The 14197-nt window shown below is 42.6% G+C and overlaps 1 long non-coding RNA gene and 1 pseudogene across 2 annotated transcripts; both read left to right on the forward strand.

The window, feature by feature from the left end:
- Positions 1-716: 716 nt before the first annotated feature.
- Positions 717-7814, forward strand: LOC102903478 (large ribosomal subunit protein uL29 pseudogene; annotated as a pseudogene). The gene has a single exon (XR_013043368.1). The product of XR_013043368.1 is annotated as a large ribosomal subunit protein uL29 pseudogene (transcript).
- Positions 7815-10879: 3065 nt separating this feature from the next.
- Positions 10880-12764, forward strand: LOC143267720 (uncharacterized). The gene is made up of 3 exons (XR_013043145.1): positions 10880-11428; positions 11891-11976; positions 12384-12764. It is a non-coding gene; the product is annotated as an uncharacterized LOC143267720 (long non-coding RNA).
- The last annotated feature ends 1433 nt before the right edge of the window (positions 12765-14197 follow it).

A 14197-nucleotide genomic window follows, 5' to 3' on the forward strand; every position in this document is an offset into this window, starting at 1 on the left:
TACACACTCGATGGCCCGCCCCGTTTGCACTCTGCTGCCCTCCCTCAAAGCATATGGTTCTTCTGCACCAGCCGCTACAGACAGAGCCTGATGCCCCATCCTTGATGGCTTTCATACTTGACTTTCCTTGGGTACACTGCCAACTGGGCCTAGCCAGTTTGACTGAGGATTGTGTATGCCTTGAAGTTGCCTGGAGATGTGTTAGTGCCAGGACCAAGCTCCAGGCTTTTTCAAGCTTATTGTTTACTTTCGAAGGGCTTTCATTTGGTTTAAGACTGCTTTTTCTCTCCCTTCACCCTTTTCCAAACTAAATCAGCTTTCAAGGCAGTTCTTTCTAGGCCACCTTCTAGAGCCACAGGAATGTGGCCAGCAGACTTTGCATTCTGAACAGCATGCCCTAGCCTCCTTGATGGGGAGCTTACTGGGGAGAGGAAATAGCTTTCCCAGAGGCATGCCACTGAAATGCTAACCCATGTGCTTTTCAGAATTGGGCTGATTTCTTCTTTCTTTGTTTTGTAAGAAGGGTGAGTTGACGGCCATCAGTGCTTGATGACTTCCCACAGTCCAGGCATGTTTTTGTGAATGTTGACTCTTGCTAAGGGCTCTGGTCTCTAGACCTCAGCATCTCCCTCTTCTATCTATTCTTCCATAGGCTACATTAGTTATGAAAGGACTTTGTGGTGATATGTTCTCTGTACTATATTAATTAGACATACAAGTAGCTCTAATGAGGTAGATAACTTCCTTTTTGACATTTAGCTTATGATTGCAGTTGATATTGTAAAGTAAGTATCAGATCCTTGCATCTTCCAGCAGACCCACTCATAAACTTACTCCAGATGTGACTGAGGGCAGATGTATGACTTAACAATGAAAAGTTTAAATATTGACATAATTTTTCATTTCTCCAAAAATACTTTGCTTACTATAAATATGTATTTGGAGTAAGACTTAAATATTACCACTCAGGTAAAGCTAAGCCTCCTTCCCTTAAGTTTAAGAATTAAGCATCACCATTTGAGTCTTGGTTTGTCTATCTTTCATAAAGGGTCTTAAAATTGCTTCTACTCAGAGGTTGTGTTTGTTCTGTATGTTCTGCATGTAATCACCATGCTAGTAATTCTATTTCTCTAATTACATAAAAAAATTCATGGGATGTATTAAATTTAGAAAAACCCTCCCAACCAATATTCCTTTTGCATTTATCTGTGTATTTATTTGTGGCCAGATGTATGTGGTGGTGGGATGCATATGTGCGCACGTATGTGCATACATGTGGAGGCCAGAGAACAACCTCAGGGACCATCTACCTTGCTCTGTGAGACAAGGTCTGTCATTGGCCCTGGAGCTCACCCTTCAGGGTGGGCTGGCTCCACCTCCCCAGCACTGGGATTACTAGCATGCGCTAAAACCCAGATGCCCTCTTTATTTCTCGGTATAAGGAAGATTTAATCAGGAAAAGTGTCCCCTGCCTGGTTGGGAATTTCTGCGTCTTTGTAAATTATTTTGCTGACCCGAATGCCTTCCTAAGACTTTCCTCTGTATGGGTTTCTTTTTGATCTGGGAAAGTGGATAACAGAATTCTCTGACCTGTAAGAGACCCCATCTATCAAGAAGGAAAACTGCTCAAAGGCCACATCTTAGCAGAGCTGTTAATTCTCCTCCAAGTACCATCTGCACTGCCATATTTTCTGTCTCTTTGTTTCTCTGTGAGGGTGTCTTCATAATGCACTGTGAATTATCTTTTTCAATATTTTCCCTAAATGCCTGTTACTTTTCCAGTAGTGTCGTACCTTTTTTTCCCTTAGGATTTCAAGTATTTCTTCTAAGATGTCAATTACTTTCTCCTTTTATTGTTTGCAACACGTTATTGCTGCATCAGTAGTGAGGATTTGGGTCTGTACTCCCCTGTTACTGCAATGTCTGCGGTTTCTGCTGATGGTAAATGGTTGGGGGAGGGGGACCATCACAACACACAACCCCAGTCACCGTTCTCACTGTAGTCCATGCACATTTGTGGTAAAGTTAATGGAGTCAGCCTTGCCTTACAGATTTTATTAGTGATTTGACTTTAATGAGGTTTTTTTTTTTTTTTTCCTTTAGGAATCCCACAGAAATTGATTTCCAGTTTTACAGACTTCTACCCAGCATTCAAAGAATTCTATCAGAGACCGCCTTTAAATTAGTCTTTTTCACACTGTGTGTATGTGGTGTGTTGCTAACATCTCTTCATGAGACAAACTCAAGGTTCCTTTCTATTTCCTTGGGTTAGTGAATGACATTTCCCCCTCTTTAAAGTGTACCCATTCCGAAGTCCCACAATAAACTATTTAAAGTGGACCCATAGCTCCTCCCCAGTGCACACGTGGTAGCTAACCCCAACTGTATGCAACAGAACTCCTTTCTCTGCAGAACATGATGGCAGACAGATGCAGGGTTGGTTCATATACTCAGTTCTCGTTTACATCCCTATTTATTCCTAACACCATGAGATTTTTTTGTATCTCTTTTAAAGAAAACTTTGCTTTCAAAATTGTTTGTGTTTTGTGTTATCCAGAATAACTAGTGCTTATTTATATGTAAGTTTCCAGAACAAAAACTACTGTTGAAATTTGGGGAGGGGAGGATTACTTTATACAATATACAAATATTAACTCAAAATAGACCACAGGCCTATAAACTTAAATTATAAAATTTCTGTGATGTGAGTGATTATATAAGTTGATTTATTATATGTCACAAGAATATATATTTAAAAAGATCAGCAATCCCTCTATTGACCCAAGAAAAGTGAAAATATATGACTTTACAAAGACTGACATACACAAATGTTTATAGTAGTTTTGGGTATGAGGAGAATTGTGTCCCCTGACCACTTAACACATTGAAATGCCAAACTCTACGACCTCAATATGTGACCTAATTTGAAAATACAGAAAGAATCAGGTTAGACAAGTCAAATTGAAGGCAGGGGCCCTGGTGTCTCATCAAAGAGGTATCTGGATGCAAGCACATTCAGAGGCAGCTGAAAGAAGGCTGTGTGATCATGAAGGTAGCTATTCTCTAGCCAAAGAAAAAAGCCTGGAACAGACCCTTTCCTCCCAACCCTCAGTAAAGTCAAACCCTGCTGTCACCTTGATTGGGGGCTTCTAGTCTTCAGAAGCATTAGATGATGCCTTTGCATAGTTTAGGCCATCTTGTTGATGACATGAATTAGGGCAGCCCTAGCAACATTGAAAACAAACCAAATGCCCACCAACTGATACAGAATAAACACATGGTCAATCCAGTCTACAGAACACTACTTATAATTAAACAAAATGAATTACTTGAAAATGCAATGAGATGAGTGAATCCTAAAGTCATGTAATGCTAAGTTACAGAAGCCAGAAACAAGAGGCCACATAGTATAGTTTTTGTTTACATAATATCCCAGAAAGCAAAACCATGGGGATAGGGAGTAAGACCAGCGTGTATGGGGAAGTGATTGCAAAAGCATCAAGTGAACATTTTGAACAAAGGAAATATTCTGTACACATGCCCCTTGATTTACGGTGGAGTTATATCTCCATAAACCCTTTTGTAAGTTGAAAATACATTTGAAATATACAACCTGGTGAGCACTAGAGAGCACATACACTATGAGGAACCAGATGTTTATATTTGTGAGGGGGGACTGGAACTCCTTGCCGCTGCCTAACACTGCAAGAGACTATTATACTCCATCTTAGAACCAGAAAAAAAATCAAAGGTAGGAATTTGAATTACAGTTTCTATGGAATTCACATGGCCTTATAGCTTGAAAAATTCAAAATTCTAATTGGGAACATTATAAGTTGGAGAATATCTGTATTTTGATTGTAACTATAAATTAGTCAACATTTATAAACTCTGTCCTCATGGTTTTGTCCTCAGGGATGTTGTCTCAGTCAGGGTTTCTATTGCTATGAAGAGACACCATGACCATGGCAACCCTTATAAAGGAAAACATTTAATTGGGGTTGGCTTACAGTTTCAGAGGTTTAGTCCATTATCATCATGGTGGGACATGGCAGCATGCAGGCAGACGTGGTGCTGGAGAAGGAGCTGAGAGTTCTACATCTTGATCCCCGGGCAACAGAAAGTGAACTGTGTACCACATTGAGTGTAGCTTGAGCAAAGGAGACCTCAAAGCCCACCCCTACACTGACATACTTACTCCAACAAGGCCACACCTACTTCAACAAAGCTACACCTCCTAATAGTGCCATTCCCTTGGGAGGCCATTTTCTTTCAAACTACCACATTCCACTCCCTGACCCCCATAGACTTGTAGCCACATCATAATACAAAAAGGCTTTCAGTCTAACTTCAAAAGTCCCCCTAAAGTTTAAAGTCTCTTCTGAGATTCATGCAGTCTCTTAACTGTAATCCCCTGTAAAATCAAAATCAAAAAACAGATCACATACTTCCAACATATAATGGCACAGGATATATATTACCATTTCAAAACATAAGGAAGGGAGCATAGTAAGGAAATACTGGACCAAAGCAAAACCAAAAACCAGGGACAAACTTCAAACTCTGCATCTCCATTTCTGATGTCAAAACAATCTTCAGATTTCCAATACCTTTCAGCTTTGTTAACTGCAACACACTTCTTTCTCTTGGGCTGGTTCCACTCTCTGTTAGCAGCTCTCCTCGGCATGTATCCCACAGCTCTGACATCTCCAACATCTTGGGGTCTCCAAGGCAGTCCAGGCTTCACCTTCACAAGCTTCACACAATGGCCTCTGTAGTCCTCTATTCAAAGACACCCCTGACACATGCCTGGCCTCAGCAGCTTTCTTTAGTCACAGAGAACGATTCCATAACCCCTTCTATTCTTGACTCTAAAGTCAGACTGCGTGGCCGAAGATGCCAAGTTCTGCAGTTTGCCAGGGCTGGAACATTGCCCCCTCATTTAATTACATTTTCACCAGTTTTCTGTTTTCCATGGTTTCCTTCACGTCCTAAGCTTGGCTGTCCTGGAACTGGATCTGTAGACCAGGCTGGCCTCAAGCTCAGAGATCTACCAGTGTCTGACTCTGGAATGCTGGGATTAAAGGCATGTACCACCATAATCCAGCTCTAAGCTTTTCTTTAATTCATTTTCACAAGTTGGAAACTTAGCTGGGTGGGATCTTGCCCTGAGGTCACCACTCCTTTTATTCAATTTCTTAATCTATTTATCTCCTTGAACACAGGATTTAGCTCCATTCCACTTCCTGGCACCCCTTTTCTCCTCAAATTGTACATTTTGTGTTTTTCCTTTCTCATCTTACTCCTTTTTATTATATACCTTCATTAGAGTTAACACTGATAACCACATGGCAGAGTCTATACTAGGCTATTTTGAGATTTCCTCTACCAACAGAATTAATCCAAATCTCTTCACTTTAGCCTCAGGCAGATTCTTCAGACAAGGGCAAAAGGCAGCCACATTATTCACCAAAATATCATAAGACTAGTCTCTATGTCACATAACTAAAATTCTTCTCCTCTGAAACCTCTTGAGCCAGGCACACACAATTCAAATCTCCATGCTCCTACTAAGATGTTCAAATTAAGCAGTGCTTAAAGCATTCCACAGCTTTCCTTACCCAAAGTACCAAAGTCCAAATTCCTCCAAACAGAAACATGGTCAGGCCTATCACAGCAATACCTCACTCTTTTTACCAAAATCTGTATTAGTCAGGGTTTCCTATAGTCACAGAACTTATGGAATATATTATATTATAGGCTACAGCCCAACAATGGCTAGGCTAGCTGTGAATGGAAAGTTTAAGAATCTAGTAGTTGCTCAGTCCTTTGAGGCTAGGTGTCTCAGCTGGTCTCCTGTATATGCTGCAATCCCAAAGAAGTAGGCTCCAATGCCAGTGAAGGAATGGATGTTCTGAGGCAAGGCAAGGGCAAGCAGAACTTTTCCTTCTTCCATTTTCCTTATCTAGGCTTCCAGTAGAAGGTGTGGTCCAGATTAAAAGTGTGTCATCTCACCTCAAGATCTGGATCAAAAGCCTGTGTCTTCCAGCCTCAAGATCCAGATCAAAGACATGTTGTCTTCCTGCCTCAAGATCTGGATCACAAGTGTGCCCTCCATTTCTAGATTGTAGTTCATTCCAGATATAGCCAAGTTGACAACCAAGAATAGTCATCACAGATGTTACATAAATAAAAACTACACTATGTGGTCTATTGTTTCTGGCTTCTGTGACTTAGCATTACATGTTTTGGGGATTTAGTCATCTTGTTGCATTTTCAAGGAGTTCATTTTGTTTATTGGTGAGTAGATTTTATTGAATGTAGATTATACTTCAACAAATCTGTTGAAAATTAAATTACTGAAAACATAAAGATTGAAATGCACCAGACTATGTGCAAATCTCTTTACCTAAATATAATCACTACTAGCATTTTTGCTATATTTATATCTAACTTTCACTTATAAGTAAAAATTCACTCTTAAGTTAAAATTTTTCATGGTTATATTGTATTTGATAGTTATAATTTACTTATTGCATTTAACAAAATATGCTAAATACTAATATTATTCTGAAACTTCATTCATGACTATTCTTCTGTTTCATGGTATGTGCTATAAATTTCGTTGACCTCCCTCTATTGCAGAAAATTAAGGGTTTCCCAGATGGGGAGATGGCTTAGTCAGTAAATTGCTTGTGTCCAAGCACAGGGACCTGAGTTCAATCCCCAGAATCCACATAAAAGAACTGGGCATGAAGTCAGGAGCAGTAGGCAGATCTCTGAGAATCTGAGGCCGGCTTGGTCTATATAGTAAGACCTTGATTAAAAAAAAAAAAAAACAAATAAACAAATAACAACAACAAAAAGTAACTGGGCATGGCAGTGTACATTGTAATCTCAGTGCCCGGTATGTAGAGGCAGGAGGAGGAGACAGGATCCCCTGAACTTGAGGGCCACCAAGTCTAGCTGAAGTGGCAAGTTCCAGATTCAGTGAGAGACCCTGTCTCAAAAAATAATGTAGAGAGTATTGAAGGAAACATCAGACATTGGCCTTCTAGCCTCCACATGTCCATGCATATGAGTGCCAATAAACCTGTTCACAAGAAATATGCACACATATAGGAACATGTAAACACACAAGTACATGCATACACACACATACAATTAAGCATTTCCTTGTACTGTTTTGCAAATTTTAAATATCAGTATCATTAATGTTTATTGGTTATTCACAAAATAAAAATGGAGCCTCTTCAGAAGAGTTTCAGGTGATGAGACCAGTATTACAGCTCCCAAGGGCATCCCTTACTTGATCTTGGAATTTGCATTCTTCTTCACTGGATAAGAAGTGATAGAGGGTCTCTCTCTCGGACCAGGCAGCCTTGGCTGTGAGCAGCTGAACTATGGCCAAGATTAAGGCTCGGGACCTGCGCGGCAAGAAGAAGGAGGAGCTGCTAAAACAACTGGACGATCTGAAGGTTGAGCTATCCCAACTTCGCGTCGCCAAGGTGACAGGCAGCGCCTCGTCCAAGCTCTCCAAGATACGAGTCGTCCGCAAATCCATCGCCCGTGTCCTCACCGTCATTAACCAGACTCAAAAAGAAAACCTCAGGAAATTCTACAAGGGCAAGAAGTACAAGCCTCTGGACCTGCGACCCAAGAGGACTAGAGCCATGCGCCGCCGGCTCACCAAGCACGAAGAGAAGCTGAAGACCAAGAAGCAGCAGCGCAAGGAGAGGCTGTACCTGCTGCGCAAGTACGCAGTCAAGGTCTGATGGAAAGCAATAAAGCGCAAAGCCGCTGAAAAAAAAAGAAAAGAAAAAAAAAGTGATAGAGGGGGCTGGAGGGATGGCTCAGTGGTTAAGAGCACTCGGCTCTCTCCCAGAGGTCCTGAGTTCTATTCCCAGCAACCATAAATTGACTCACAATTATCTCTAGTGAGATCTGATGCTCTCTTCTGGCATAAAGGTGTAAGGGCAGATAGAGCACTCATACATAAAATAAATAAATAAATAATTTTAAAAAATGATAGAGACTAGGTCTAAGAATGAGGAAGCTAGAGATTCTACATCTATTATATTTCACAATGTTTAAGTATTTAGAGATGGGTGATGATGAACTTGGGCAACATAGATCAGAGCATCACTCAACTTCATTAGAGATGCTTCTCCTTACAATAGATGGGAACTAATACAGAGATGCACGACTGGACAATATACAGAGAGTAAGAGACCACAGCACTCAGTCCTAAATGGCATGCCTTTGCTAAACTCCTCCCTTCAGGGCTCAGAGATCTATGTGGAAGAGGAGACGGAAAGATTATAAGAGCCGGGGTGCTGGACGACTCCAAGGAAACAATGTCTTCCAGACACAACAGGGCTGATGCACACCTATGAACTCACAGAGATTGCCGTCACACACAAGACTCACACAAACTCAAGCCGAACAAAATCCTAGCATAGCGAAGGACAAAGCCCCACTCCTAACCAAGAAGCTATTTGCAATTGATACCTGCTGGGACAGGGAGAGTCAGTCTCCTCCAACAGCGTGTCCTTGGGTATATCAACCACACTCCAGGACAGGCCAAGTGCTCAGGAGTAGTTGGCCAACACAAAGGGACTCTGTGTTTTACCGTGTTTGTTTAGTGTTATTGTTATGGTTTGGTGTCTTTAGTCTGTTTGCTTTGGGTTTTGTTTTGTTTGTTGTTTTTTGTTTGTTTTAAAACAGAACATGAAGTAGATAGAATCTTGGAGGACTTAGGGGAAGGGAAAGAGTATGATCCAAATATATAAAAACCTTTTTAAAAATAATTTTTACAGTAATTTTAAAAAGAATTTGGACAAGTCAGTAGCCATTCCACATTATTTTCACCAGTTTTGACATGGGGATACATGTATATTTATATTTATCCTGGTATTTACTGGGTGCTCATAAACAGGGGCTTGGCTTCCACCAAGAAAGGAGTCTACGTATTTGCATTTGGGGACATAGTGTTTCAGATCCGTGTTTGTAAATCATCACTCATTGAATAACCTTGGACAAATCCTAACTTTCCTCATCTGTAAAGCATTATGAGAATAACAGGACTTACTTTATGAGTGTGTTGTGGGAGTTTACTGAGGTAATCCTGGTAGAGTGCTTAGCATGGGTCCTGGCTCATGGATATGCCTAATAAATACCAGCTACTATTACTGTTATAATCTGCCTTGTTGGCCCTTTTCTCCTAGCATATAAACACATTAAGTTTTTTTCCATCTTAAAAAATGTAATAGTCTGGGCCTAGAGAGATGATTCAGTGGTACTTGCTGCTCTTCTAGAGGATCTGAGTTCATTTCCCACACTCTTATCAGATGACTCAAAACTGCTTATTACTCCAGCTTCAAAGAATCTGATGCCCTCTTTTGGCCTCCATGGATGGACACCCAGACACACATGGTATATACTCACACAAAAACATACATACATATAAATAATAATTTTTTGATGTAGTAAGGGCCACAGAATTTGGGATAACCTGAATCTGTGTTGCCTGGCCTGTCACTCATATTTGGCTTCAAAATAAATGATTTCTTACACGCTTTCGTTTCACAGTAGGAGTCCTGTGGATTTACTTTTTGTTGTTGTTGTTGTTGTTTTGTTTTTATGTTTTTGAGACAGGGTTTCTCTGTGTAGCCTTGCGCCTTCCTGGATCTCGCTCTGTAGACCAGGCTGGCCTCGAACTCACAAAGATCAGCCTGCCTCTGCCTCCCGAGTGCTGGGATTAAAGGCGTGCGCCACCACCGCCTGGCGGATTTACTTTTATTTCTACACTTCTCCCTCTTTTTCTCCACTCATATCCTTCACTTTGCCTTTGGCCACGTATATGTAGTATGGGATAAAGCTCAAGGAGGCATTAATGACCACCTGGCCATACTCCAAGCCAAGTGCCATGGACAAGGCAAGAACACGGCACAGAAGGAGCATGAACTTTTGAATGAGAGGCTTGTATGCCTCACTCTTACAGCTACAGTGTCCTCGGTATGTAATTTGGGGCAAATTTCTTGTTATTTCTGAATCTCAACTTCATCGCCAATACATTGGGGATAAAAACATCTGCTTTGCAGGACCGCAGTGAGGTCAGAACAGATAATGTGCATAAAGCACACAGCATGGAAGAGCAAAAAATAAATAAATAAATACCTTTCACTAAATATAAAGACCATAGTGGCTTGCAATTTAATTGAGGGATAAGACATGCATAGGAAAGACTTGAGGAGAATTTGAGACCCGTTTGTCACCATCTCAAGAACACAGAAGGAATGTTTGTGCTGACTTGAAAACAGTCTGTGTTGAACTCTACAGTGTGTTTAGGGACAGCAACAAAGAACATGAGTACCTAGCAAAGGACCCGAAGGAGGGTGGGCTTGTCTGGGGTCAAAGGTGTGTGCAGGGTGTGTTTTATCGTTGCCCCTACCTGCCCCAGGCCCACACTGCCACACTGGGCCCAATCAAAGGCTTCTTGTGAGTAGTCATTTCTTCAGCACTTTTAGCAGAGCGGACTGGGCTGGAATGTGAAGGAAGAAGCCATCCACTGGAGACAGCGAATGGCCAGCAGCTGAGCCTCAGAAGCAGTGGAGAGGAGAGTGGATATGGCTTTGACAGCTGCAGAGGAGGTACATCTGTGGGGTGTGGTGATATTTTGTTTGTTCTCTAACAAATAAAGCTCGCCTGGAGATCAGAGGGCTGAGCTAGCCACTAGTTAACCATAGATGCCAGTGGTGGCTCACACCTTTAATCCCAGTGCTTGGGAGGAGGAAACAGGAAGTGATGTGGCTGGGTGGAGAGAGGAAGTGATAAGACAGGGTGGAGACAAGAGCTTGTCCCCCTTTTCAGACTAAGGAGTTGGAGAGGTAAAGGGGTGACTATGCCTAGTTCCTTACTTCTCTGATCTTTCAGCATTTACCTCTATATCTGACTCTGGGTTTTTATTATTAAGACCAATTCGAGTTCAAACTACAGCGGGAACTGCCAGTGACCTTGACAATGGCAGGGACAGAGCTGCAAAACCAGCAGCAGAACACTGGAGAAGCAATGGCAACAGGCTGCAGGGCTGACAGAGATCAGTAAAGAAGGCTGTGGCAGCCCAGGGACTGGTGAAGTTGCTGCTCCAGCCGCTGCCGCCACCTTAGAGTCCATCGCAGATCATGGAGCTAGGGTGCTAGCTACTATCAAGAGATGCAAAGTCCCAGTTCCCTAAGATCATTCATCACCCCAAGACGAAAGATCTCAGACCCTAGAAGTACACAGACACTGTAACCTGCTGCTGCTGCTGCTGCTGCTGCTGCTGCTGCTTCCATCCATCTGCAGCTACCACTTGCTGCTGTCTACAAGGGATACTGAAGCTGTCAAGGACCAGCGCTGAAGAGCCTCTCACTTGATTCCCATCCAGGTACCAAAGAAAGGCCCCCAACCAGCTGAGTGGTAACAAAGGCATGTAGGTAGGATGCTTTGAAGGAGAAGCAGGTTTGGAAATGATTAAATCGAGCTGTTGGGAATGGGAGCTGATCAGAAAAATAAATAATGGCTTTGATTTTGGCAGGGCCATTCTGGCAGTTATAAAGCCGGGATTACAGGGCAACTGAGGGATTCCAATTGGGAAATTAAATGTGGAGGCTGTACTTGTAGACAGAAGAAGGGACAGTATGTTTTTGTCTACTCTTAAATAATAAATTGTGTTAAAGCTTAGCTGATTAACACAAGCATCTATGGACTAGTTTCTGTAGATGCTAGAATGGCTTGAATTAGGTAGTCCTGGTTTGCAGACTCTCATGAGGGTACAGTCAGGGTATCTAGACTGCAGGATCCATGTCCCAGCTCACAGGTGGTATTGTGTTGTCTGCTTCCTTACTAGACAGGTCCCTCCATGGATGGCTTACCACACTGCTTCTCGAGTGAATGCTAGGAGAGGAGGAGAAAAGCCTGAGGCTCAAGAAGGAAGTCTCGCAGTGGTGGTGCAAGCCTTTAATCCCAGCACTCAGGAGGCAGAGGCAGGCGTGATCTCAGTGAGTTCAAGGCCAGCCTGGTCTGGTCTATAGAGTGAGTTCCAGGAAAGGTGCAAAGCTACAGAGAAACCCTGTCTCGAAAAACCAAAAGAGAGAGAGAGAGAGAGAGAGAGAGAGAGAGAGAGAGAGAGAGAGAGAGAAGAAGAAGGAGGAGGAGGAGGAGGAGGAGGAGGAGGAGGAGGAAGAGGAGGAGGAGGAGGAAGAGGAGGAGGAGGAGGAGGAGGAGGAGGAGGAGGAGGAGGAGGAGGAGGAGGAGAAGAAGAAGAAGAAGAAGAAGAAGAAGAAGAAGAAGAAGAAGAAGAAGAAGAAGAAGAAGAAGAAGAAGAAGAAGAAGAAGAAGAGGCCTCAGCCCTGTATAGTTCCATCACAGAGTGACATGCCTTCTCTGCGGCCAGTGTTACCTGTCATGCGGACTAGCCATGGTGCAATGTTTGAGGTGACTCACAGAGGGTGCAGGCATTGGGAGCAGGGCTGCGTAGGATCTTAAGGGCTGTCTCAGAAGTTGGTGAGCATAGGTGAGTTCTCCAAGTAAGTTTCAGATACGGTTAGAAATGCATGCGTTTGCAAAAAGCATGGGACACCCACCAATACTGGAAAGAAGAAGAACTGAGCTGAGCCGGAGAAACAATTAAAGATCCAAGAATGCCAGTATAGCCTCAACAAGAGTGCAGCAAGATTCCAGGAGTACAGAACCACCTGAAATACTACAGTGAGAAAGGAAGGAAGGGAGGGAGGGAGGGAGGGAGGGAGGGAGGGAGGGAGGGAGGGAGGGAGGAAGGAAGGAAGGAAGGAAGGAAGGAAGGAAGGAAGGAAGGAAGGATAAAAAGTTTAAACAACAACAAATACTAATAAATAAATTAAAAACCACTTAATTTGAGCTGCATTGTGTTGTTGGGGTCTGATTTTATTTTTAGCAGATTTCCCATTTAAATTCAGTCTTGCTGTTGCTAGTAGTAAAAACTCATCTGAATTCTCTGGCCCAGAGGCTAGATGCTGAGGTAAAGTAGCTCAGGGGATTAAGAGTTTATTAGGAGCTGGCTGGACCTGAATTGTATCCACAGATAACCCACAGTGCCTGTAATTCCCAGAAGGACATCTCAGAGCCAGTGACAGGAAGACATCAGATTTTCCACATCTGATGTTTTCCACTTTTGCATGGGCCAAAAAGGCACAAAGAAGATAGTTTTTTCTGTTAAGACGATCTCCCCCTCTGAGAATTGGATGTAACCTCCCAGAACTAGATTTTTGAAGGACAAGCTGTTCTTGCTTACAGCTAGACTTGGAGTGTGTGCACCTGCTCCCTAGAGGTCTCCTCATCCCCTGACTTTGCTAGTGGAAGGTCACAATCTGTTAAAAAACAAAGTATGTTATAACGTTCTCTTAATTAAAAATGCTTTGAGTCACGCTTACTGAAATGTGTTATGTCATGTAGTGGTGGGGAAGAGGTTTTATATTCTCTGCAGAATTAAATAACAGACAGAGGAAAGGAATAGATGAACATCTCAGAGCAGTGGCGTCCCTTCTTTTACCGCACATGTCCTACTGAACAGCTGTCTGTGGAAGGCTTTGGAAAGGGTCACTCAGACAGTCCAAGGCAGAGAATCGCTGGTTCCCATCCCAGCTCTCATAAATACCAACATGTCTTTGGAACTCAGAAACTGAATTTTCTTTACTTTTTTTGCAGGGGTCGGGTGAGGTGTTTGTTTTGATTTTTGAGACAGGGTTTCTCTGTGTAACAGCCCTGGCTGTCCTGGAACTCACAGAGATCTACCTGCCTTTGCCTCCCGAGTGCTGGGATTAAAAATGTGCACCACCATTGCTGAAATTGAATTTATCAGCAATATGGGGAAAGCCACAGGTCTCCTGTTATAGTGGATACAGAGAGTGTGTGTGAAGCCAATAATGTTTACCTGGACACAAATAAATAGTGGCTATTTTATCAGAAAAAGGGTCTTGTACATGCTAGACAATCTCTCTATCACTGAGCTACATCCTCAAACCAGGCAGCAATTCTCAACACTTGCTACCCACCCCACAGTGTTTGGGAAGTGAATTCTAGGCTTGCTGTCATCCTGCTCGCCAGAGGCAAGTGACCCTGCTGCAGAGCTCTAAGGGTGACATCTGTCCTGCATGAGAAGGAGAAACTGAGGCATGGC

Source organism: Peromyscus maniculatus, chromosome 11 (assembly GCF_049852395.1).
Source record: "Peromyscus maniculatus bairdii isolate BWxNUB_F1_BW_parent chromosome 11, HU_Pman_BW_mat_3.1, whole genome shotgun sequence".
Lineage (NCBI taxonomy): Eukaryota > Metazoa > Chordata > Mammalia > Rodentia > Cricetidae > Peromyscus > Peromyscus maniculatus.